This window comes from Vipera ursinii (assembly GCF_947247035.1).
Source record: "Vipera ursinii genome assembly, chromosome: 2".
In the NCBI taxonomy this organism is placed as follows: domain Eukaryota; kingdom Metazoa; phylum Chordata; class Lepidosauria; order Squamata; family Viperidae; genus Vipera; species Vipera ursinii.
The window spans coordinates 10,758,364-10,783,582 of NC_139513.1; the positions used below are offsets into that span (position 1 = coordinate 10,758,364).

Here is a 25,219-nt window from a genome sequence, read left to right on the forward strand (position 1 = left end):
GAGATTTTTGTAAAGTTTCTTTTACTCACTCCCCCCCAACCCCGCTCTGTTATTTTAAGAGTGAGAAAGGGAGAGACAGCCAGAAGAGGGGGGGGTGGCTGGTCCTTTTAACCATTTTTTTTCCTCTGCTTGGAATTCCGGTCTGAGAGGGGGGGGGGTGGATGTGGGGCTTGATGCCCACTCTTGCAGTTTCAGCTTGCAATTTTTTTTTACTCGAAAGAGGAGAGATTAATTGTTGGACAAGTTTTTGGAATTCTTTGAGTTTTAGTTAAACATCACCCAAAAGAAATTACTCTGATCTTTTTGTGGAGTTGTTAAATGTCCCAAGGATACATTTTGTCCAAGAGCCGTTAAAGGCATCTGAAGTAAGGACATTTAAAAAAGAATTGAGAAATCTAATTTAGGACCCGCTGGGGGCTGCTGAACAGTTGGATAATTTATTAGGACCAAACATTTATACCTGGGATGAACTGACGGCTATTTTAAATTCTTTATTTTCGGCTGAAGAAAGACAATTAATTCCAACTGCAGCAGCAGCAATTTGGACTAGGGAACATCCAAATGGTGGGGTAGTGGCAGATGTAAAGCTTCCTCTTGCCAGACCAAACTGGGATAACAATGATTTGGCTGGAAGACAAAATATGGAAGATATGAGAAATCCTATAATTAGAGGAATGAAAGAAGCAATACCAAAGGCTCAAAATATGACCAAGGCATTGCAGATAGAACAAGAGAAGGACGAATCCCCAGCTGCCTTTTTGCAAAGACTAAAAGATGGTATGCGTAAATATACAGGGATGGATCCAGATGATGATGCCAATGTACCACTGGTCAGAGTTCAATTTGTTACTAAATCCTGGCCTGATATAAATAAGAAGCTACAGAAATTGGATGATTGGACAGCCAAACCAATCAATGATTTATTGAAAGAGGCTCAGAAGTGTATGTTCAGAGGGATACAGAGAAAGTAAGGCAGAATAGTAAGATGATGGTAGCAACAGGTACAGCAAGTGATAAGCAGGAAAAACCTCCTAGAAGAGAGTTTGGGAACAAGCAGAGTTCCTTTGAGACAAGATATAGGAGGGGTGAAAGGAACCAGTATGTTAATGAGAGCAGAGGAAGAGGATTTGGAGGATTTTGGAGTGGATTCATTTATCCCATACGCCCAAAGTTTCTGTTTTAACCAGAGAAGCACAATTGGCTCAATTGATTTTTAAAATCTGTCACCGAACAAAAGCCTTGATTGGGCTGGAGATAGACACTCTTTTTGTGCCTATGTCTTTGCAAATTTGGGAATCATTTTTTCAAACCTCGAGTGAATTGCAATTTTCCTTAGCTGATTGGCATGGCAAGGTTTCTTGCCACCCACCACCCGATTATCGTTTGCAAATTGTTCGCACTGTACCCATTGACTGGTTGTCACCCTTGTCCCCTCACCCTTTACATTCGGCTGTTACAGTTTTTGCAGATGGGAGCAAGGAGTGTGGCGCCTGTGCCTGGTTGGAAAATGGTCAATGGAGAACCAAGCAAACAACACCCCAGCGGTCAGCTCAAAAAGCTGAACTGGCTGCTTCAATTTTGGCTTGTCAACTTTTTTCCTTTCAACCTTTGAATCTTATTGTGGATAGCTTTTATGTTTATCACACAATTCAAGTGATTTATGGATCTTATTTATCCCCCTCCATTCAACCAGATTTGTTACAACTTTTTTTAACCTTGCAAAATTTGCTTTTTGAACGCCAACATCCTATTTTTGTTGCTCACATTCGTAGTCATCAGCCTTTTCCAGGTTTTTTGCAAGAGGGAAACAATGTTGCAGATCAGGCTGCCTCCGGACCTTCAGCCTGTTCTTTGCAACCCCTCACCCCCTGGGAAAGTCATTCATATTTTCATCAAAATTCCAAAGCTTTGCAAAAGCAGTTTGGCATCACCGCTGCAGAAGCTATTGCGATTCGCCAGCAGTGTCCAACCTGCAGCCAACAAGCCACTGCAATCCCTATGGGTGTCAATCCAAGGGGATTGGAGCCTTGGCAAATTTGGCAAATGGATGTCACACAATATGCACCATTTGCCCCATGGAAGTATTTGCATGTTTCAATTGATACCTTTTCAGGATTCATCATGGCTACCCCCCAAAGGGGAGAAGCCACCAAACATGTCATTAATCATTGTATTCGGACCTTTGCAGTGCTGGGATGTCCAAAAGAACTCAAAACAGATAATGGCCCTGCCTATAGCAGTCAAGCCATGGCAGAATTTTGTCATTATTGGCAAATAACACACAAATTTGGAATTCCATACAATAGCCAAGGCCAAGCCTTGGTGGAAAGAGCTAACCAAACCTTGAAACATGCTTTAGATCGCTATAAAAATCAGAACGGGGGAAAACGAAATCCCAACCTCCCAGCAGTGCAAGAAATTCTTAACCTTTGCCTCTACACTCTGAACTTTTCAAACTTGACTGGCCATCCCTTAACCACCGCTGCAGAGCGGCATTTTTCTTCTTCTTCTTCTTCAGATCTCCCTAAGCCACAGGTTTGGTACCGACAACTTCCAGACCTGACTTGGCAAGGCCCCGCAGACCTTATCACCTGGGGCAGAGGCTACGCAGCTGTTCAACTGCCAGACAAAGTGCTGTGGATCCCCGGTCGTCATGTTTGCCCATATCATGCCTCCACAAAAACAACTATGGACCCCGCTAAAGACGACAATATGGTTTGTGACTCTTATCGGTTTTTCATTAACATTACCAACTCATACGACCACGGTGCTTCAGACTAAAGGACAATGTGAACTTTGCATGGCAACCACCAAACAAGGCACCCTCATAACTAGAACATTGATTTTTCACACTCACCTATCTTGCAAAACCAAACTTTCACATCAATGCACCTATAATGGTACATCATATTCCATCTGTACTGATGCTGGTAAGATTCAATGTTTTAATCCGAAGGGACCCACTCATCGATACACAATTAAAATTGAAGCAGGGTCAGCCCTCCTGGTTAGTCATGATTTTTATAACAAAGAGGTTTCTCAATCTGTCATCTTTGATGCGTGCAGAGCCATGGACGAAGGGGCCAGCACATGCGGATCCTTAGAATGGCGGCGAACTTACTCCAACAACGAAAAGTATCTATGCGCCCGACGATCCGACTACCGTGACTCTTGCGGCAGAGGCACCTATTGTGGGGACTGGAAATGTGTGGATTTTCAGTCCCGAGGAATGACTGTCCATCCAGATACCATACCCAGGTATAATCAGCATAAAACACTTTATATTACCAGGTTGCCAGCAAACTCCTCCTGCCACCGGCATAATTGCAACCTAATAAATTTGACATTCCCGGTCCCACAAAATTGGTTGGGATCGCATTCCTGGAAAGGGGTCAACAATCAATATGGGCTGGGTATCGACGGAACAGGCTCAGACCCCAGTGTAATCTTAACAATCCAGATTATTCAGCACAATTTAGATCCCCTTAGTCAGTCACTTTTTCATTCTTATTATCAAGAAAGCCAACAAATGGAGGGGCTGGTACTTCCCCCTAGAGCTCACAACATGTTTTTGGCCTTGGCAGAAACTATTGCTAAGGAGCTCACGGTACAAAATTGTTTTGTGTGTGGGGGCACTAACATGGGTGATCAATGGCCATGGGAAGCCCATGAACTCAATTACACTCAAATGTTAGAAAATCAGGCCAATTACACCTTTAATCAGAAAGGACAAGAAATTTGGGCTATAACTACCAAATTGGTAGGCAACGTTTGTTACCAACGCAAAAAGACTGATTTTCGCCATAGTAACGTGGGCTCACTAAGATGCAAAGGGACTTGGGAGAACAATACTTGGTGGTCAGGTTCTTCGGACGCACAGCCCAACAACGCATTGGCACAAATGACACACATGGCCTTCCTGTTAGATCCAGAAAACAACGCCTTGCAATGGAAAGCTCCTACCGGCCTCTATTGGATTTGTGGACGTTTTGCTTATAATTTTCTCCCCAAGGACTGGTATGGTTCTTGTGTTCTAGGAGCCATCAGGCCTAGCTTTTTCCTTTTGCCCCTCCAACAGCGACAAGTGTTGGGTGTTCCAGTTTATGAAGAAATTGGTAACATCCGTAGTGAAAGAGACACAAAAAACATTCATCGGGGTGTTTGGAAGGACAATGAATGGCCCCCCGACCGTATAATCCATTATTATGGACCTGCAACTTGGGCAGAAGATGGGACCTATGGCTATAGGACCCCAATTTACTTACTCAATCGTCTGATTCGGCTGCAAGCAGTTGTAGAAATTGTCACTAATGAAACAGTTTCAGCCATGACCCATTTAGCTAAAGAAAGTGCTAAATCAAGAACTTATATTATGCAAAATCGATTGGCCCTGGACTATCTCTTGGCTAAAGAAGGGGGGGTATGTGGAAAATTTAATCTTACAAATTGTTGTATTGAAATTGATGACAGTGGGAAAGTGATTCAGGAGATCACAGACAAAATGATTAAAGTAGCTCATGTTCCTGTTCAAACATGGAATGGTTTTAACTTTCAGGAATTATTTGGCTCCTGGTTTCCCAAATTACCTGGTTTGCAGGCTATTGTAGCTTTAATTAGTATGATTGCTTTAGGATGTATTATTTTGCCTTGTATTTTACCTATTTTTGTTAGAACTATTTCTAATAGCATTTCATTTATAGCAGAACAACGTGCCATCAAGCATGTAAATGCCTTGTGGGAAAGAAAATATCAGTTATTGCCTCAAGAAGACCTTGAGTCAAATACTACGGACCGTGCCATTGAAAAGGCCTCCTTCGTATTAGACACAGATGGCGAGGAGGGCCAAAAGAAAGCCTTATGCTTAGCACCGGAATGCACCACATCTCTGTCCTACTGAGCCCTTTGGGTCAAAAAACAAAAAAGGAGGAGATGTAGGAAACCTGTCATATTTCCACCTTAGGCTCACATAAAATGGCGCAGGTCTGGCTCAGGACAGAAATAAGTTTCGTTTCTGTGTATAAGTTGCAGTTTACCAAAAATCAGATGACCTTGCTACGTGCAGACGGACACCCGTTGGAACACGTACAAGAAAGTAACACATACAAGATAGTTAGAAGAACAAAGACATTCCATACAGATATGTAGCTGATTTATAACCTTGAGATAATTGCTTAGTGCATGGCTGAGATGTAACCATTCGCAACCTTAAGATAACGGTTTTCATGGATAGCTGAACGCTTAGATAATTGTTTGTTGCTAATTGCTTGTTGCTTATGCGCTGCTGGTATCTCAATAAAAGAGAGCTTGGGACTTCGGTCTGGGCCCTCATCCCGAGAAAGCTCAGACACGTGTCTTCATTCATCGGCAAGTTCATGAGGAGCCCGCAGGGTGCGAAAAAACCCACAAAAGATGCATCAGAATGTCCATTGCAGAGATAAAACTCTTCTGTTGTGAAAAAAACTGATCTTTTTTTCCAAAAGTCACTTGTTAAGGTTAATCAGGAACATCACACAGTGTCAGAAGGGAAATCCTACTATTGTTTGGTGTGGGGAAAATGTTTTTCCTACTCAAGTAGCGTTAAATACCATAATCAAGGAAAACTGCATAAATGTTTGCCTCAGAAAGCAGCAGCGTTAGTAGCTTAACAGAGTTATTACACAAGAGGAAAGAGCTATAAGTGACGGGCAGAGTAGATAATGGTTTGCAGAGTGCAGCTTGTCTCGAATTACAGTTGCAATTGGGAAGAGATTTCCGGTCATAAGTTGTTACAGTTGTTAGTCAAGGCACCCATATATATCGGAGCTGATTTTCTGACATGTTTGTGGTCATTAAGCAAGTCACTGTAGTCCTAAACATAAAGCCATTCTTCCAAATGTGTGTGTTTTGATAAAAAGTGGCAATATGCCAGGAACAGAAAAAGAAAAATTGGGATCCCATGGCTGCAGGATCACACAAGTGGTCTTACAAGCTATACGATTGCCAAGCATCCATAATGAGGTTACATAACTTTTTGGCTTTTGGGATGTGGATTGGGGTGTGTTGGAAGCTGGCTTTTAGGTCATTAACTATCATATATGGACACATATATAATGTATATTCGCTTTCATTCGTGACAGATTTTCTAGTTGAAAAATAAAAAGTTGAAGGCAAAGTTCTTGCCACTTTCCTGTATTTCTAGCAAAGAAAGTCAAATCAGATGGAAATTGCTCAGATATTCAGGAACACTTAAGAATATTGAAAAATGTTATTTTAAAATTCTTGCCAGTGTTTGACAAACGGAACATTCTTCTTCAATGATTTCATTATTTTTCCTTGGGCTCGATCTTCACGCCTGCTAACAGGAAAAGAAGCCACAGCCTGTGTTCCACTTACGGCAGCATTTGGGACTGGAGTTTCCATCCTTAAACGATGCCGTCATAAACCCCTGACTGCACTGCAGAGTGATGACAATCCCTACAGTCCCGGTTACCGTTGTTAATTGAATCCCACGGTCATTTGACCGGGCGACTTCCTGCAGGCTTCCCACAAATTCAGTGGGGAAACGGGCAGGAAGTTGTGAGTCCCAGGTCCACAGCTGCAAAGCATCTCCTGAGATGGAGCAAGGAGTGTCCCAGGCTATGGGAGAGGGTCAGGAAGTGTGCTGCCACCACGTGGCTGTTCTTGGGAAATTATAATATGTTAATTGGGTCTGCCAGTACCTTTCCCCTTTCTGATGTATATCCTATCCTGCTCATGATGCTGTACTAGGATCCACCCCTTCTGGGTTGGACTTCCCCTTCCCCTTGTTCCCTTGTGTTCCATCCTCCATTGTAACATCTGAACACAAGCCATGCGGACAGTAATCCCGTTACTGTCTTTTGACCTTAAAGTACCGTCCAGACTTCACCTGACCACACCTTCTCTGCTGTAATCATCTACATGCAAAATAAAGGTATTTCAGATGAACCAGGTACTTTACGAGTTCACTGTCTGGAAAGGGCCATTAAATTGTGACTAAATTTGCTTAAACAGACCAGTGCAAGTGTTAACAAGAAATTAAAACACTAGCACAACGAGCTTCGATTCAGAACAGGAAGGGTGTGCAAGTGGCATGGCATGGGTGTGTGTGCGAGAGAGCAAGGGGTGCACAAGAGGCCTGGTGTGGCAGCAGGAGAGGAGTAACAGGACAGGGAGAGGACGTGGGGGAGCGAGGGTCACATGGGTCAGGATGGAGGCAATTGGGACTCCGCAAGTGGCTGGCACAGTGCAGAGGGGTCAAGGGAGGGGATGTGAGTGGAAGATACCCAGCAACCTGCAGTCTTCCATGCCAGCTTCCCCTTTGACTTTTCAGGGAAGCCAGCATAGAAGTTTGCAAATGGCAGTCATGCAAAGATGGGCGCTTGCCAGCCAGTGGTACCTGCCTACAGCTTGCAAAAGCACTCAGATATTGATCACAAACGACCAGAACAACAAGGATCAGTTGCAGCCACCAATTTTTTTTTTATTGAAAAGTTTTAACATACAATTTTTCTTTAAAACCCCCCTCCCCCTCCCTTCTCCCCCCCCACCTCTCCCCCCTCCCCCCCTCCCCCCACTTCCCAGAGCTAAATACAAGGTATATATATAAAAAGCAATCATAAACAATCATATACTAACAACTATAAACTCTAAAATCCATCACTCTCTAGCTTATATAGGATAAAACAAGCCTTAGTAATATTAAATATATATAAAGAAACTAAAAGAAAAAAAGAAAAAAAAGAAAGAAGACTTATTCAAATGCTACATAAAACTTCTTAACCCTATACTTGTTCTGGATAAACTCGATCCATTTTCTCCATTCCATAATATAGCGTTCTTGCGAGTGAGTTGCAGCCACCAATTGATTCTGGGTGGTTATGCCCAAGATGGGCCTTTCCCAATCTGGTGTTCTGCAGATGTTGAGGGAGTCGAAGTCCCAAACATCTGGAAGGCAGCAGCTGGGGCAAGGTGGCCAGAGGGGGTCTCCTGGCTCTCACTGGGCTGACCTGTTTAACTCCTGCTTTTTCTTCCGCCTCTTCCTTAAACCCGGGTGCTGCTCTAAATGCTCCTAATTGTTTTTCTATCTCAGAAATATTTCGGACTGCAGAGTAAACAAAATCTCACTCTATATACAGCAAGTTAACCTTGTGTTTCTTGGGTTGTGGGTGCAGTGATTGTCTCGCCACAAGGAGGCATAATAATAATAATAATAATAATAATAATAATAATAATAATAATAATAATAATAATAATAATAATAATAATAATAATAATAATAATAATAATAATAATAATAATAATAATTAATAATAATAATAATAATATGATGATGATGATGATGATGATGATGATGAAGAAGAAGAAGAAGAAGAAGAAGAAGAAGAAGAAGAAGAAGAAGAAGAAGAAGAAGAAGAAGAAGAAGAAGAAGTAGTTGGAAGGGACCTTGGAGGTCATTTATTCCAACCCCCTGCTCAGGCAGGAAACCCTATACCATTTCAGGCAAATGGCTGTCCAGTCTCTTCTTAAAAACTTGCTTGCTTGCTAGCAATCACTCAATGGAATCCTCCAGATGTGAGTTAGGCTGGGATTTTACTCCCATAATGTCTTGGCAGCTGCACCTGATGGGAGTTGTGATCGAGCAACTCCTCAGGGAGAGAAGCAACCTAGAACTAAGGAGAAACTTCCTGACAGAACAATTAACCAGTGGAACAACCTGCCTCCAGAGGTGGTGAATGCTCCAACACTGGAAGTTTTTAAGAGGAGACTGGACAGCCATTTGCCTGAAATGGGATAGGGTTTCCTGCCTGAGCAGGGGGGTCTAGATGACTAGATGACCTCCAAGGTCCCTTCCAACTACATAGTGTGGTGGGATGGAGGGTTTGTTGTCACTGTGTGTTGGGGGGAGAGAGCACAGGGGGAGGCTCAGCTAATCTCAATGTACACATGTTGTACTTTGACAATAAAGGTTGTTGTTGTTGTTGTTGTTATTATTATTATTATTATTATTATTATTATTATTATTATTAATAATATTATTACTCTGCAACCTCCAGGCAGGTGAGCTGCACTTAAGACATTTAAAGGTTACATTTGATAATGTTTGGAGCTTGTGTAATATATACTCAAAAGTTGAAATATCCTTAAGAGGCCCAAATCGACATTGAGTGTCAAGGGAGGGGTGGGGTAGAGAATAAGAAGGGGTCTCCTCAGCTCCCTACAAACAGTTTATAAGTCACCGTGTAAAACGGGAGACCCCGAAGCCCAGCAGTGGCTCAAGTGTTTTTATCCTTGGGAGGGAAGCAGGGACCCAGCATCCCCAGCGCCTCTCCGATTCCGGGCAGAAGGGAGGGGAAGGCAGAGGGGGGGTCCTGGGTGGACTCTCCTCCCCCCCCCGTCTGTTCTCTCCTGCGCAGCTGGAGTTGGAGATCTTGGAGATCCAGAAGGGATCCGCTCGGGGTTCTTCCCCTTCCTCCCCCAGGCGCTCCCCCAACCTCGGCTGCACGGAGGACCCTGCCCCGCTTCCCCTCCCCTCCCGTCTCGGCCGCGGAGGAGACCCCGGGAGGGCGAGGAGAGGGGGCGGCCAAGGGGCGGGGCTGCAAGGCGGAGGCGGAGCCTAAGAGGAAGAGAGAAGCCCCGCCCCCCTCGACCCTCCCACTCGCTGGATCTCCGCTTCCTTCCTGCCGTCTCGCTTCTCCTCGGGAGTATCGGCGCCGGATCCCTCGGGAGAGGCTTCTGGATCCCGATCCGGGCAGGTCTGGCTGCTCTCCTCCCTCCGGGAGAGCTTTTCCCCGCCGGGAGAAAGGTAGCTGCGGATCCGCCTCTTCGTCCTGCAGGGATTTCCTTGGGGAGATTCGGCTCTGGCGTCGCCTGCGGGGAGCGGATCCCTTCCCTTCCCTCCTGGGGAACAAAGGGGGATCCCTCCCCGGGCTGGATCTGCCCCCTCCTCGCCCGGCCAAGGCTCTCCGCGGGGCTCCGGGTGGATCCGGGAAGGAGCTTTGGGGAAGTTGCTTTCAGAAGGTCTCTCTGTGGTCCGTCAGAGCAGGAAGTCTCCGGGCATGCACATCCTCGCAGGTGCAGTTGCAAAAACGGAGTAAACGGAGCTTTAAAACCTGTATCGAGGTTTGCAGTGTGGTATTAACCCAACTGACCTCGTTGCAATGGGGAGGGGAGGGTTTGGGGGAAAGAAAACAAGTTTTTATGTGAATGATTACTTTGCTTCTGCTTTCAAAAAAACCCTCTGTGGAATCCCTAAAAAGCATTTTTTCCCCTTTTTTTGCCCTGAGGAGGCTGTGATGAGGCAGCCCTGTTAGGTATATGGTGCTAGCCTACAATGTTGGGTTGAAAATATATTAACCATAATGCTATGTCTTTAAGAAGTTAATTGGCCAATGGGTGTGTAAGTGTTCTCATGGCCATAAGAGGAAGCTAGGAACATAGCTTCTCTCTCTCTCTCTGAATTCACTGATCTCTACTATTACTATTTTTGCTCTGCTGTTGGTTTACTACTGTTGTAAACCTGAACTGTGTATTGACCTCTGGACCGGGAAGAAGACTTTGTAGCTTGGACTGTTGCTATTGTTTATGACCTGAACTGTTTATTTTTTGACTGTGCATTTTTGTTCTTACACCACCTCAAAAGTAAACTACTTTTTGTTTTTATAACTCAGTGTATTCTTGTGTGACTTTTACTGCTCTCAGTACCCTTCCTTGTCTGTGCAACTCTTTGGTAGCACAAGGAGACCTTGCACAACAAATTCCTTAACAAGCCCCTTCTCGGTGGATGTTTTACAAAGCACAAGTTTTAAGGAGGTTTTGAGGCTGGCCTTGTAAAGCAGGTAATAGAACAAGCTGATGGCTAGAAGGCTGCCTTCCATAATTTTAAATATTTTTCAAAACGCCTATTGGAGGCAGCTGCAGAGACCTGGAATCTTTGTGGCTTTGTATTCTCCAAAAAGCTTAAGAAAGAGCAGCCCTCTTCACACATGCTCTGCCCCACCTGATCTCTCTCATCTTCCACTGAGTTTTTCCTACATTGCTCCCTGTTGGACTTCATCTTGCTGGTTTCTCTCCGTTTTGGCTCATCAATATCTTCCTGAATAATGATTCTATCTCCATTATTCTATCTCCATTCTAGAGAATTTGGAAATTGAGGCCTGGTTGGAGAAGCAGCTTCCTGCACAAAGGGCCAGTTGGTCAGGTGAGATCAAATCGGTCAGCGGTGAGGGTCATACCTGGCCTTGATTCACAGCAGTAACGAGTGACCCAGAAACCTCTTACCCGCAACTATATTTCTTTTCACTTTGGGGAAGCTCTCTGTAGCTTTATTTTCTCTGATCAGCAAAGGTCCTTTTACGAGCGGCTTGGCTGTTGAGTCTGGAGAAGGATGAAATGCCAAATCTGAGCCATTTTCCCATCCTCCTTTCCTGTCTGATTTTCTGGGGTTGAGTCACTTTTCTGGTGCACTGACTGAAGTCCTCTTTCCAATACACACACACACACACACACACACAGAGTGTTTTGGTTGGACCTGGTTGTGCTTAGACAAGCACAACAGACAAGTTGCCTAGTGTGATCCAGGCATTCAGTTGGCCTCTCTCCCATCCAGGTAGGAAATGCAAAAGAATGACCTCAATTCAGACAGCAGCTTTGTATCCCAGTCCAGGAACCTCCCAACTCATGGGTGGCCTATGCCTGGTCTCCACGACCTCCCCCACCACCATTGTCTGGTCCTCCTCCTCACCTAACCACTGCTTCACTGAACAACTGAAATGCCAGTCTCAACTGTGGTCCTAAGTTGAGGACATGTCTCCTACAGATGTAGGGCCTCCATCACTGTTTCAGGTATACCGAGGACCCTATCCTGGGCAGAGGGTGGGACTGGAAGACCTTCAAGGTCCCTTCCAAGGCTGAGATTTTGTGATCCTCTACCATTCTCAAAAGGAAATATTATTCTCGATTTCTTTTTCATTCCAACAGCAGATAAGCGATCGTAACCAAAGATTTATCTGCAATTCAAGGCATAATAGAAAATCAACCCAAGGCAGCAGTCACCAGTAAGCATGGAGCCTGGGAAACTCTTGGATCCCCCGTCAGACACAAGGAGCACTTCGGAAAACCACACCAAAAAAAACTATGAATGCTCAGAGTGTGGGAAATCCTTCGCTCGCCAGTCCTCCCTTTTGACCCACAGGAAGGTCCATGTGGAAAGAGGATCCAGTCAAGGTTTGGAGGGTGAGAATTCCTTCTCTGGAAAAGACACCCAAGATTCCAGAAGCTCCTCCAGACTAAAGCCCTATAAATGTCTGGAATGTGACATATGCTTTGGTCAAAAGTCACGTCTTCTTACACATCAGAAAATCCACACTGGAGAGAAAAAATATCAATGTCTGGAATGTGGGAAATTTTTCCGTGAAAAAGCCCAAGTCAGAAACCACGAGAGAATTCACACAGGAGAGAAACCTTACAAGTGTTGGCAATGTGGGAAGAGCTTTTCTTGGAATTCAAGTCTTTGGGCCCATGAGAAGATCCATGCAGGAATAAAACCTTACAAATGCTTTGAGTGTGGAAAATCTTTCACCCAGAGTTCAGGTCTTTGGACTCATGAGAAAACACACAGAGGGGAGAAAAACGAAAAGTGCCTCGAATGTGGGAAACGTTTTTCCAGGAAATCACACCTGATGCAACATCAGAGATGTCACACTGGAGACAGACCCTATGAATGCCCAGAATGTGAGAAACGATTTACATTTTCTTATGAACTTCGGAGACACCAGGAAAGGCACAGAGGAGAGTTACCCTATCAATGTGGGGAGTGTGGGAAAAGTTTTGGTTTCCTAAGAGAGCTTCAGATTCATCAGAGAATCCACACAGGGGAAAAACCATACAAATGTGGGGAGTGTGGGAAATGTTTTTCACAAAAACAACACCTTATAAGGCATGAGAGGCTCCACACAGGAGAGAAGCCATACAGATGCGTAGAATGCGGAAAATGTTTTACTCAAAAGGGGGACCTTTGGAAACATCTTAGAACACACACGGGGGAGAAGCCACATCAATGCAATGAATGTGGACGATTCTATTGTACCTCATCCGCCCTTAAAAGTCATGTGAAAATTCACACAGGGGAAAAAAACAACAAATGTTTAGACTGTGGGAGAACATTTGCTGATGTAAGTTCCCTCAGAAGGCACAGCCGAATCCACACAGGAGAGAAGCCCTTTAAATGCTCAGAGTGCGATAAATGTTTTTCTCAGAAAGGTAATCTTGTGACACATCAGCGAACCCACACTGGAGAGAAACCCTACAAATGTCTGGAGTGTGGGAAATGTTTTGCCCATCCTTCAACACTGCATGCACACCAGAAATCACACAGGATAGTCGCCTTATAAGTGTGCAGAGTGCGAGAAACCTTTCCGTTGTAAATCAGAGTTAAAGATGCATCAGAATGCCCATTGCAGAGATCAATCTCTTCTGTTGTGAAAAAAACTGATTTTTTTTAAAAAGTCACATCTTAAGGTTAATCAGGAACATCACACAGTGTCAGAAGGGAAATCCTACTATTGTTTGGTGTGGGAAAAATGTTTTTCCTACTCAAGTAGCCTTAAATACCATAATCAAGAAAAACTGCATAAATCTTTGCCTCAGAAAGCAGCAGCCTTAGTAGCTTAACGGTTATTACACAAGAGGAAAGAGCTATAAGTGATGGGCGGAGTAGATAATGGTTTGCAGAGTGCAGCTAGTCTCCACTTACAGTCGCAGTTGGGAAGAGATTTCCAGTCATAAGTTGTTACGGTGGTTAGTCGAGGCACCCATATATATCGGAGCTGATTTTCTGACATGTTTCTGGTCATTAAGCAAGTCACTGTAGTTTAAACATAAAGCCATTCTTCGAAATGTGTGTGTTTTGATAAAAAGTGGCAATACGCCAGGAACTACCAGAAAAAGAAAAATTGGGATCCCACAGCTGCAGGATCACACAAGTGGTCTTACAAGCTATACGATTGCCAAGCATCCATAATGAGGTTACATAACTTTTTGGCTTTTGGGATGTGGATTGGGGTGTGTTGGAAGCTGGCTTTTAGGTCATTATCATATATGGACACGTATATAATGTATATTCACCTTCATTCGTGACAGATTTTCTAGTTGAAAATAAAAAACGTTGAAAGCAAAGTTCTTGCCACTTTCCTGTATTTCTAGCAAAGAGAGTCAAATCAGATGGAAATTGCTCAGATATTCAGGAACACTTAAGAATATTGAAAAATGTTATTTTAAAATTCTTGCCAGTGTTTGACAAACGGAACATTCTTCTTCAATGATTTCATTATTTTTCCTTGGGCTCGATCTTCACGCCCGCTAACAGGAAAAGAAGCCACAGCCTGTGTTCCACTTACAGCAGCATTTGGGACTGGAGTTTCCATCCTTAAACGATGCCGTCATAAACCCCTGACTGCACTGCAGAGTGATGACAATCCCTACAGTCCCGGTTACCGTTGTTAATTGAATCCCACGGTCATTTGACGGGGTGACTTCCTGCAGGCTTCCCACAAATTCAGTGGGGAAACGGGCAGGAAGTTGTGAGTCCCAGGTCCACAGCTGCAAAGCATCTCCTGAGACGGAGCAAGGAGTGTCCCAGGCTATGGGAGAGGGTCAGGAAGTGTGCTGCCACCACGTGGCTGTTCTTGGGAAATTATAATATGCTAATTGGGTCTGCCAGTACCTTTCCCCTTTCTGATGTATATCCTATCCTGCTCATGATGCTGTACTAGGATCCACCCCTTCTGGGTTGGACTTCCCCTTCCCCTTGTTCCCTTGTGTTCCATCCTCCATTGTAACATCTGAACACAAGCCATGCGGACAGTAATCCCGTTACTGTCTTTTGACCTTAAAGTACCGTCCAGACTTCACCTGACCACACCTTCTCTGCTGTAATCATCTACATGCAAAATAAAGGTATTTCAGATGAACCAGGTACTTTACGAGTTCACTGTCTGGAAAGGGCCGTTAAATTGTGACTAAATTTGCTTAAACAGACCAGTGCAAGTGTTAACAAGAAATTAAAACACTAGCACAACGAGCTTCGATTCAGAACAGGAAGGGTGTGCAAGTGGCATGGCATGGGTGTGTGTGCGAGAGAGCAAGGGGTGCACAAGAGGCCTGGTGTGGCAGCAGGAGAGGAGTAACAGGACAGGGAGAGGACGTGGGGGAGCGAGGGTCACATGGGTCAGGATGGAGGCAATTGGGACTCCGCAAGTGGCTGGCACAGTGCAGAGGGGTCAAGGGAGGGGATGTGAGTGGAAGATACCCAGCAACCTGCAGTCTTCCATGCCAGCTTCCCCTTTGACTTTTCAGGGAAGCCAGCATAGAAGTTTGCAAATGGCAGTCATGCAAAGGTGGGCGCTTGCCAGCCAGTGGTACCTGCCTACAGCTTGCAAAAGCACTCAGATATTGATCACAAACGACCAGAACAAGAAGGATCAGTTGCAGCCACCAATTGATTCTGGGTGGTTATGCCCCAGATGGGCCTTTCCCAATCTGGTGTTCTGCAGATGTTCAGGGAGTCGAAGTCCCAAACATCTGGAGGACAGCAGCTGGGGCAAGGTGGCCAGAGGGGTCTCCTGGCTCTCACTGGGCTGACCTGTTTAACTCCTGCTTTTTCTTCCGCCTCTTCCTTAAACCCGGGTGCTGCTCTAAATGCTCCTAATTGTTTTTCTATCTCAGAAACAGAAATATTTCGGACTGCAGAGTAAACAAAATGTCACTCTATATACAGCAAGTTAACCTTGTGTTTCTTGGGTTGTGGGTCCAGGGATTATCTTGCCACAAGGAGGCTTGCTAGCATTCACTAAATGGAATCCTCCAGATGTGAGTTAGGCTGGGATTCTACTCCCATAACATCTTGGCAGCTGGACCTGATGGGAGTTGTGATCGAGCAACTCAAGGAGAGAAGCAACCTAGAACTAAGGAGAAACTTCCAGACAGTTAGAACAATTAACCAGTGGAACAACCTGCCTCCAGAGGTGGAGGAGACTGGACAGCCATTTGCCTGAAATGCTATAGGGTTTCCTGCCTGAGCATGTGTGGGTTTTTCGCACCCGGCGGGCTCCTCATGAACTTGCCAATAAATGAGGACATGTCTCTCTGAAGCGTTCTCCGAGTGAGGCCAAGACCAAAGTCCCAAGCTCTCTTTTATTAAGATACAAGCAAGCAACAAGCAGCTATCTCATGGTTACATCTCAGCTATAGCCCTGTATGGAATGCCTTTGTTCCTGTAACTTTCTTGTGTTACTTTCTTGTACGTGTTCCAACGGGATTGTCCGTCTGCACGTAGCAAGGTCATTTGATTTCTGGTAAACTGCAACTTATGTACAGAAACGAAACTTGTCTCTGCCCTGAGCCAGACCTGCGCCATTTTATGTGAGCCTAAGGTGGAAATATGACAGGTTTCCTACAAGCATGGGGTTGGACTAGATGACCTCCAAGGTCCCTTCCAAATTATTATTATTATAACTGCAGCCTCCAGGCAGGTGAGCTGCTCTTTAGACATTTAAAGGTTACATTTGATAATGTTTGGAGCTTGTGAACAGTCCAATTATGCTTAATATATATTCAAAAGTTGAAATATCCTTAAGAGGCCCAAATCGACATTGAGTGTCAAGGGAGGGGTGGGGTAGAGAATAATAAGAAGGGGTCTCCTCAGCGCCCTACAAACAGTGTATAAGTCTCTGTGTGAAACGGGAGACCCCGAAGCCCAGCAGTGGCTCAAGTGTTTTTATCCTTGGGAGGGAAGCAGGGACCCAGCATCCCCAGCGCCTCTCTGATTCTGGGCAGAAGGGAGGGGAAGGCAGAGGGGGGGCCCTGGGTGGACTCTCTTTCCCCCCCCCCCGTCTGTTCTCTCCTGCACAGCTGGAGTTGGAGATCTTCGAGATCCAGAAGGGATCCGCTCGGGGCTTCTTCCCCTTCCTCCCCCCAGGCGATCCCCCAACCTCGGCTGCACGGAGGACCCTGCCCCGCTTCCCCTCCCCTCCCGTCTTGGCCGGGGAGGGGACCCCCGGAGGGAGGGAGGGAGGGAGGGGGAGGAGAGGGGGCAGCCAAGGGGCGGGGCTGCAAGGTGGGGGCGGAGCCTGAGAGGAAGAGAGAAGCCCCGCCCCCCTCGACCCTCCCACTCGTTGGATCTCCGCTTCCTTCCGGCTGTCTCGCTTCTCCACGGGAGGATCGACGCCGGATCCCTCGAGAGAGGCTTCTGGATCCCTCTCCGGGCAGGTCTGGCTGCTCTCCTCCCTCCGGCCTTTGGGGCGCCCCTCCCGCCAGGAAGAGCTTTTCCCCGCAAGCAGAAAGGTAGCTGGGGATCCCCCTCTTCGTCCTGCAGGGATTTCCTTGGGGAGATTCGCTTCTGGCGTCGCCTGCAGGGAGCGGATCCCTTCCCTCCTGGGGGGCAAAGGGGGATCCCTCCCCGGGCTGGATCTGCCCCCTCCTCGCCCGACCAAGGGTCCCCGCGGGGATCCGGGTGGATCCGAGACGGAGCTTTTGGGGAAGTTGCTTTCAGAAGGTCTCTCTGTGGTCCGTCAGAGCATGCACATCCTCGCACGTGCAGTTGCAAAAATGGAGTAAACGGAGCTTCAAAACCTGTATTGAGGTTTGCAGTGTGGTATTAACCCAACTGACCTCGTTGCAATGGGGAGGGGAGGGTTTGGGGGAAAGAAAACAAGTTTAAATTGAGTGAATTGATCTCATGTTGTCTTAGCCCACGTGAGATCCTCTTTTTCCGTGCTCAGCTTAAAAGGCCAGCCAGGAAACCCTTTGTTTTTATGCGAATGATTACTTTGCTTCTTCTTTAAAAAAAACTCTGTGGAATCCCTAAAAAGCATTTTTTCCCCTTTTTTTGCCCTGAGGAGGCTGTGATGAGGCAGCCCCTTCTTGGTGGATATTTTACAAAGCAGAAGTTTCAAGGAAGTGTTGAGGCTGGCCTTGTAAAGCAGGTAATAGAACAAGCTGATGGCTAGAAGGCTGCCTTCCATAATTTTAAATATTTTTCAAAATGCCTATTGGAGGCAGCTGCAGAGACCTGGAATCTTTGTGGCTTTGCATCCTCCAAAAAGCTTAAGAAAGAGCAGCCCTCTTCACACATGCTCTGCCCCACCTGATCTCTCTCATCTTCCACTGAGTTTTTCCTACATTGGTCCCTGTTGGACTTCATCTTGCTGGTTTCTCTCCGTTTTGGCTCATCAATATCTTCCTGAATAATGTTTGGATTGTGAAGAAATAATCCTATTTTCTCCTCCCTCTTCCGGGTCACTTACAGATTATGTTCAGCATTACTCTTGGCATCTGAGACTTTTTCCTTTCTCTTTGCAGGAGAGCAGTGAAGATGTGGCCATGAGCTCCGCAGAGGAGAAGGGGCGTTCTTGGATCGGGACCCACAAACTCCATTCTAGAGAATTTGGAAATCGAGGCCTGGTTGGAGAAGCAGCTTCCTGCACAAAGGGCCAGTTGGTCAGGTGAGATCAAATCGGTCAGCGGTGAGGATCACACCTGGCCTTGATTCAGAGCAGTAACGAGTGACCCAGAAACCTCTTACCCGCAACTATATTTCTTTTCACTTTGGGGAAGCTCCCTGTAGCTTTATTTTCTCTGATCAGCAAAGGTCCTTTTACGAGTGGATTGGCTGTTGCGCCTGCGGAAGGATGAAATGCCAAATCTGAGCCATTTTCCCGTCCTCCTTTCCTGTCTGATTTTCTGGGGTTGAGTCACTTTTCTGGTGCTCTGACTGAAGTCCTCTTTCCAACACACACACACACACAGAGTGTTTTGGTTGGACCTGGTTGTGCTTAGACAAGCACAACAGACAAGTTGCCTACTGTGATCCAGGGATTCGGTTGGCCTCTCTCCCATCCAGGGAGAGGAATGCAAAGGAATGACCTCAATTCAGACAGTCCTGTGCCTTGTGCCAATCCAAGGGTTGTGCAATAAGCCAGGTGTGAACTTGGGTGTACCGAGTGCCCATGTCTGGTCAGAGGGTGGGACTCAGGTGACTTTTGCCCCTTTTTATGACCTTTCTAGGGACGCGGTGGCTCAGTGGGTTAGGACACTGAGCTTGCCGATCAGAAGGTCAGCAGTTTGGCGGGTCGAATCCCGAGTGCCGCGTAACAGAGTGAGCGCCTGTTACTCGTCCCAGCTTCTGCCCACCTAGTAGTTCGAAAGCACGTAAAAATGCAAGTAGAAAAATGGGGACCACTACGGTGGGAAGGTAACAGCGTTCCGTGCGCCTTTGGCGTCTAGTCATGCCGGCCACGTGACCACGGAGACTGTTGGAATAACCATGATCTCTGTTCCTATACATGTAGCTGGCTAGTACTTTTCTGGCTAATACTTTTCTACCATGGAAAGTCTTCAGTGAACCATGTGCAAGGAAGTAAGCCATAAACCCAGAGAGGCCATTTGGCTACAGCCAGATAAGGTCAGTGAACCATGTGCAAGGAAGTAAGCCATAAACCCAGAGAGGCCATTTGGCTACAGCCAGATAAGGTCAGTGAACCATGTGCAAGGAAGTAAGTCATAAACCCAGAAAACAAAGGAACCTAGGAGAGGCCATTTGGCTGCAGCCAGATAAGGGCATGGTCACAGTATTCCTCCACACCATTGGCTATTCAATTTAAGGTAAATTCTGACGTCTCCTGCAAATGATTGGTCATTACTGTATTTGGTATCTACCTCTAACACCTATGTCCTTTTAGGATAGTTTAGAAGAACACATGTGTAACCATGATTGGTCTATTTGAATAACAATAAAATGTGATTGGTTGCTTTTGCTATAAATAAACAAGGTCCACTGCTCCTCGTGGTTCAGTGTCCAGCATCCAGGGTGCATCCCAGGAGCAGCGGGGCCCTTTCCCCGAGAGATCTCTGTGTCTTTCTTTCATGGGCGCTAACCCTGGGCAGGAGCAGCCTCTGCCCAGCTTCACCAGCAGCATCCCAGCAACAGCAGCTTCCCTGCATCCCCGCAAATGGTGACCCCGACGTGATTCTGTGGAATACGTCTTCAGCCATCCATACTCATTCGCCCGACGGTGGCCGCGACTCATCCTCGTCCGTTGCTAGACGCAGGAATTTTCGTGAGTATGGGTGGAAAATTCTCTCAACAGCAGACAGCGTATCTGCAGGAGTTGAGGGAATTAATTGATAATGCCAAAGCCTCCATTTCTAAACCCCCTCCTCCCCCTTTCCCTCCTCCTCCTTCCTCAGATCTCCCTCCGGAGAAGCTTCCTCCTACCTCTTCTCTTTGCCCTGCTGTGCCTGTCTCTCCCTCTGACAAAGAGGAAAAAGCCTCTGAGCTTGTTGCCATTACCATTTCTAAACCTCCTCCCTTCCCCCCTCCTCCTTCTTCAAATCTCCCTCCTCCACCTCCCAGCCCCACTCAAGGGGCACCTTTTGTTCACTCTATGCTTGCAGCTCATGCCTTCGAGATATTAGATCCAGAGGATTTAGAAGCTTGTGCTGCCTATCCTGTCACTTTTGTACAACCTGTTTATACTCCTCTGACTCCAAAAACTATTGATTACCTTGGCACTCATATGACCATCGCTGATTATCGCGTGCTGTTTGGCCACGCCTCTTCTGGTTCCCTGCAGGGAATCTAGAGGGGGGGCAGTCAGCCAGCCCGACAACAAAGGCTGACATTTCTTTTCCTCTTAATGCTTCTAACTCCTCTGAACTTTTCACTGATTCTCTTTTTCATTAAGCCTTTTCAGTTTCTCTGGCTCCCCCTCCTTATGAGGATTCAGCTGGGAGAAACTCAGCAGGGCACCTAAGAAAATACAAGGCAAATAGACAATGAATATGCCCGAAATGAACTCCTGTTAAAATTGGCTTATGTGGGGCTTGAAAGAGCCTCTTGGGGCAAGCTGTTCTCAGTAAAGTCCAGGGGCGCGCCTGTTGAATTCAACTGCCTGGACCTGTCTGAGATCTAGCTTCCCATGAAAAGAAAAGAAAAATCAAAGAAATAAAATCAAGTTTTTCTTCTATCTTTTTTTTATCTAGCTCTTTGGATTATTGTTTTGGCCTAAAACCCCAAATTGATATGTGTGTTTTGTTCTGTTTTAAATAAATGTTGTTTTATATGTGTGTTTTGTTCTGTTTTAAATAAATGTTGTTATAATAGTATCTGTGTATATATGTCTGTCTGTGTTGTTCTGTGTTATTTCCAAGACTTGGAAGAGGATCAAAATCCTCTCTGATAACACCAAACAAAAAGGCCTTATTTAACAATGTATGGTTTGTCTGGAGAAAGTATGAAATGAAATTTTTGTATGTGAAATTGTTTATGCAAGCAGTCAGAATGGAAGTGAATGAGTTAATTTGCTGATATGTACACGTGAGTGTGTTAGCCCTCTAAATTGCAGATTTTATTGTTGTAAAAGCCATGGATGATGTGTGAGAGTAACTGCATGTAAAGGAGAGCAAACTATTTTTATTTTTTATTTTTTTGGTGGTGAGATTTTTGTAAAGTTTCTTTTACCCCCCCCCCCCAACCCCGCTCTGTTACTTTAAGAGTGAGAAAGGGAGAGACAGCCAGAAGAGGGGGGGTGGCTGGTCCTTTTAACCATTTTTTTTTCTCTGCTTAGAATTCCAGTCTGAGAAAGGGGGGTTAAACATCACCCAAAAGAAATTTTTGGAAATTTTTGAGTTTTTAGTTAAACATCACCCAAAAGTAATTACTCTGATCTTTTTGTGGAGTTGTTTTTTGTTTTTGTTTTTTTTTTTTTGTTTTTGATGTTTTTGTGTCTGTGTGCAGGACACATTGATAGAAGGTGATATCTGGGAGAATTTCCCTCCCTTAATCAGCACTAGCCTAAACAATTTTGCAGATCAGGCTGCCTCCGGACCCTTGGCCTGTTCCTTGCAACCCCTCACCCCCTGGGAAAGTCATTCATATTTCCATCAAAATTCCAAAGCTTTGCAGAAGCAGTTTGGCATCACCGCTGCAGAAGCAATTGCAATTCGCCAGCAGTGCCCAACATGCAGCAAACAAGCAACTGCAATCCCTATGGGTGTAAATCCAAGGGGATTGGAGCCTTGCCAAATTTGGCAAATGGATGTCACACAATATGCACCATTTGCCCCATGGAAGTATTTGCATGTTTCAATTGACACCTTCTCAGGATTCATCATGGCCACCCCCCAAAGGGGTGAAGCCACTAAACATGTAGTTAATCATTGTATTCGGACCTTTGCAGTGCTGGGATGTCCAAAAGAACTCAAAACAGATAATGGCCCTGCCTACAGCAGTCAAGCCATGGCAGAATTTTGTCATCATTGGCAAATAACACACAAATTTGGAATTCCATATAATAGCCAAGGCCAAGCCTTGGTGGAAAGGGCTAACCAAACTTTGAAACATGCATTAGATCGTTATAAAAATCAGAACGGGGGAAAACGAAGCCCCAACCTCCCAGCATTGCAAGATACTCTTAACCTTTGCCTCTACACTCTGAACTTTTCAAACTTGACTGGCCATCCCTTAACCACAGCCGCAGAGCGGCATTTTTCATCTCTAGTTGCAGATCAGCCTAAACCCAAAGTGTGGTATCGCCAACTTCCAGACCTAACTTGGAAAGGCCCTGCAGACCTTCTCACTTGGGGAAGAGGCTACGCTGCAGTCCAGCTGCCAGACAAAGTGCTGTGGATCCCAGGTCGCCACGTTCGTCCATATCATGCCTCCACAAACACAACTGCAGAACCCATTAAAGATGACAGCATGGTTTGTGACTTTTTTCAGCTTTGTTCTTACACCACTGACTGATGCCACTAAAACACAATTCCATCTGAAAGCTTACCCCAGACGTCAACTCCACTTCACCAGCTATCCCATCCTGTTCTTGACACCTTTGACATTGCTTCCAGTCAAAAATGACTCTTTTCACACTGTTTTTGCCCCATCGCATGGACCCAGAAGGAACAACCTGTTGTTAACAACGAGTCTACTATCATCATCTATGTGAACTCTGTAGCTCATGTTCCTGTCCAAACTTGAAATGGTTTCAACTTTCAGGAATTATTTGGCTCCTGGTTTCCCAGACTACCTGGTTTACAAGCTATTGTAGCTTTTATTAGTATGATTGTATTAGGATGTACTATTTTACCTTGTGTCTTGCCTATCTTTATCAAAGTATTACTAACAGTATCCTATCTTTATCGAAAGTATTACTAACAGTATCCTATCTTTATCGAAAGTATTACTAACAGTATCCTATCTTTATCAAAGTATTACTAACAGTAGCGTATCTTTATCAAAAGTATTACTAACAGTATTTCCTTGATAGCTGAACAGAGAGCTGTTAAACAAATTAATTCTTTATGGTACAGTAAGTATCAATCCCTTCCCCAGGAGGATTCAGAAGAGCCTAATGCTCAATTTGAACTAGAGACTCCTTTGTCTCCTAAAAGAGGAAAATAAAAATGCCTTTTGGGCTCGCTTGCCTCTTGACTCTCCCGAAGGTGCATCTCTAAAGAACCCATCCCTCCTCAACTTTGAAGCGGAACACACAGATTCTGCATTTAAAACAAAAACGGAGGAGATGTTGGAATAACCATGATCTCTGTTCCTATACATGTAGCTGGCTAGTACTTTTCTGGCTAATACTTTTCTACCATGGAAAGTCTTCAGTGAACCATGTGCAAGGAAGTAAGCCATAAACCCAGAGAGGCCATTTGGCTACAGCCAGATAAGGTCAGTGAACCATGTGCAAGGAAGTAAGCCATAAACCCAGAGAGGCCATTTGGCTACAGCCAGATAAGGTCAGTGAACCATGTGCAAGGAAGTAAGTCATAAACCCAGAAAACAAAGGAACCTAGGAGAGGCCATTTGGCTGCAGCCAGATAAGGGCATGGTCACAGTATTCCTCCACACCATTGGCTATTCAATTTAAGGTAAATTCTGACGTCTCCTGCAAATGATTGGTCATTACTGTATTTGGTATCTACCTCTAACACCTATGTCCTTTTAGGATAGTTTAGAAGAACACATGTGTAACCATGATTGGTCTATTTGAATAACAATAAAATGTGATTGGTTGCTTTTGCTATAAATAAACAAGGTCCACTGCTCCTCGTGGTTCAGTGTCCAGCATCCAGGGTGCATCCCAGGAGCAGCGGGGCCCTTTCCCCGAGAGATCTCTGTGTCTTTCTTTCATGGGCGCTAACCCTGGGCAGGAGCAGCCTCTGCCCAGCTTCACCAGCAGCATCCCAGCAACAGCAGCTTCCCTGCATCCCCGCAGGAGACGTCCTCGGACAAGCACTGGCTCTTCGGCTTTGAAACGGAGATGAGCACCGGCCCCTAGAGTTGGAAACGACTAGCACGCATGTGTGAGGGAACCTTTACCTATGACCTTTCTTGCTACACTTGTTAAGTGAATCATCTAATCACCGCAGTTCTCAAGTTACTAACATGGGAAGTTGAGGGGGCCCTGAAGAAGCTGACGGATGCTTTGGGACACGTTGCTTAGCAACAATATGGAACATGAGGCTTAGAGAATGGCCCAAGGCTGCAAAGGCCTCCGGTCTGGGGATTAAGGCCTCATTTCTCAGTGGCAGTGGAGACACTGGGCTGAAGTCCAGTCCAGGGGTCATTGTCAGATGGCTGAAACTGTTGAAGACTCCAGGCCTCCATTTAAGACACAATCCCAGTATTGTTGTCAATCCGGCCTGCTTTTCATGGCTGTGCTGGTATAGCTCAGGCTTCCAGGGGTGGCTACAGCTTTGTATCACACTCCAGGAACCCTCCAACTCATGGGTGGTCTGTGCCTGGTCTCCAGGACCTCCCCCACCACCATTGCCTGGTCTTCCTCCTCACTTAACCACTGCTTCGTTGAACAACTGAAATTTCAGTCCCGACTGTGGTCCTAAGTTGAGGACATCTCTCCTACAGATGTAGGGCCTCCATCACTGTCTCTGGTGTACTGAGGACCCTACCCTGAGCAGAGGGTGGGACTGGAAGACCTTCAAGGTCCCTTCCAAGGCTGAGATTTTGTGATCCTCTACCATTCTCAAAAGGAAATATTATTCTTGATTTCTTTTTCATTCCAACAGCAGATAAGCGATCGTAACCAAAGATTTATCTGCAATTCAAGACATAATAGAAAATCAACTCAAGGCAGCAGTCACCAGTAAGCATGGAGCCTGGGAAACTCTTGGATCCCCCGTCAGACACAATTAGCACTCCAGA

The 25,219-nt window shown here is 45.5% G+C and overlaps 1 long non-coding RNA gene across 1 annotated transcript; it reads left to right on the plus strand.

The window, feature by feature from the left end:
• Positions 1-205: 205 nt before the first annotated feature.
• On the plus strand, positions 206-24,166 carry LOC310633991. Its single transcript, XR_014491133.1, has 2 exons — positions 206-261; positions 21,683-24,166. It is a non-coding gene; the product is annotated as an uncharacterized lncRNA (long non-coding RNA).
• Positions 24,167-25,219: the final 1,053 nt, after the last annotated feature.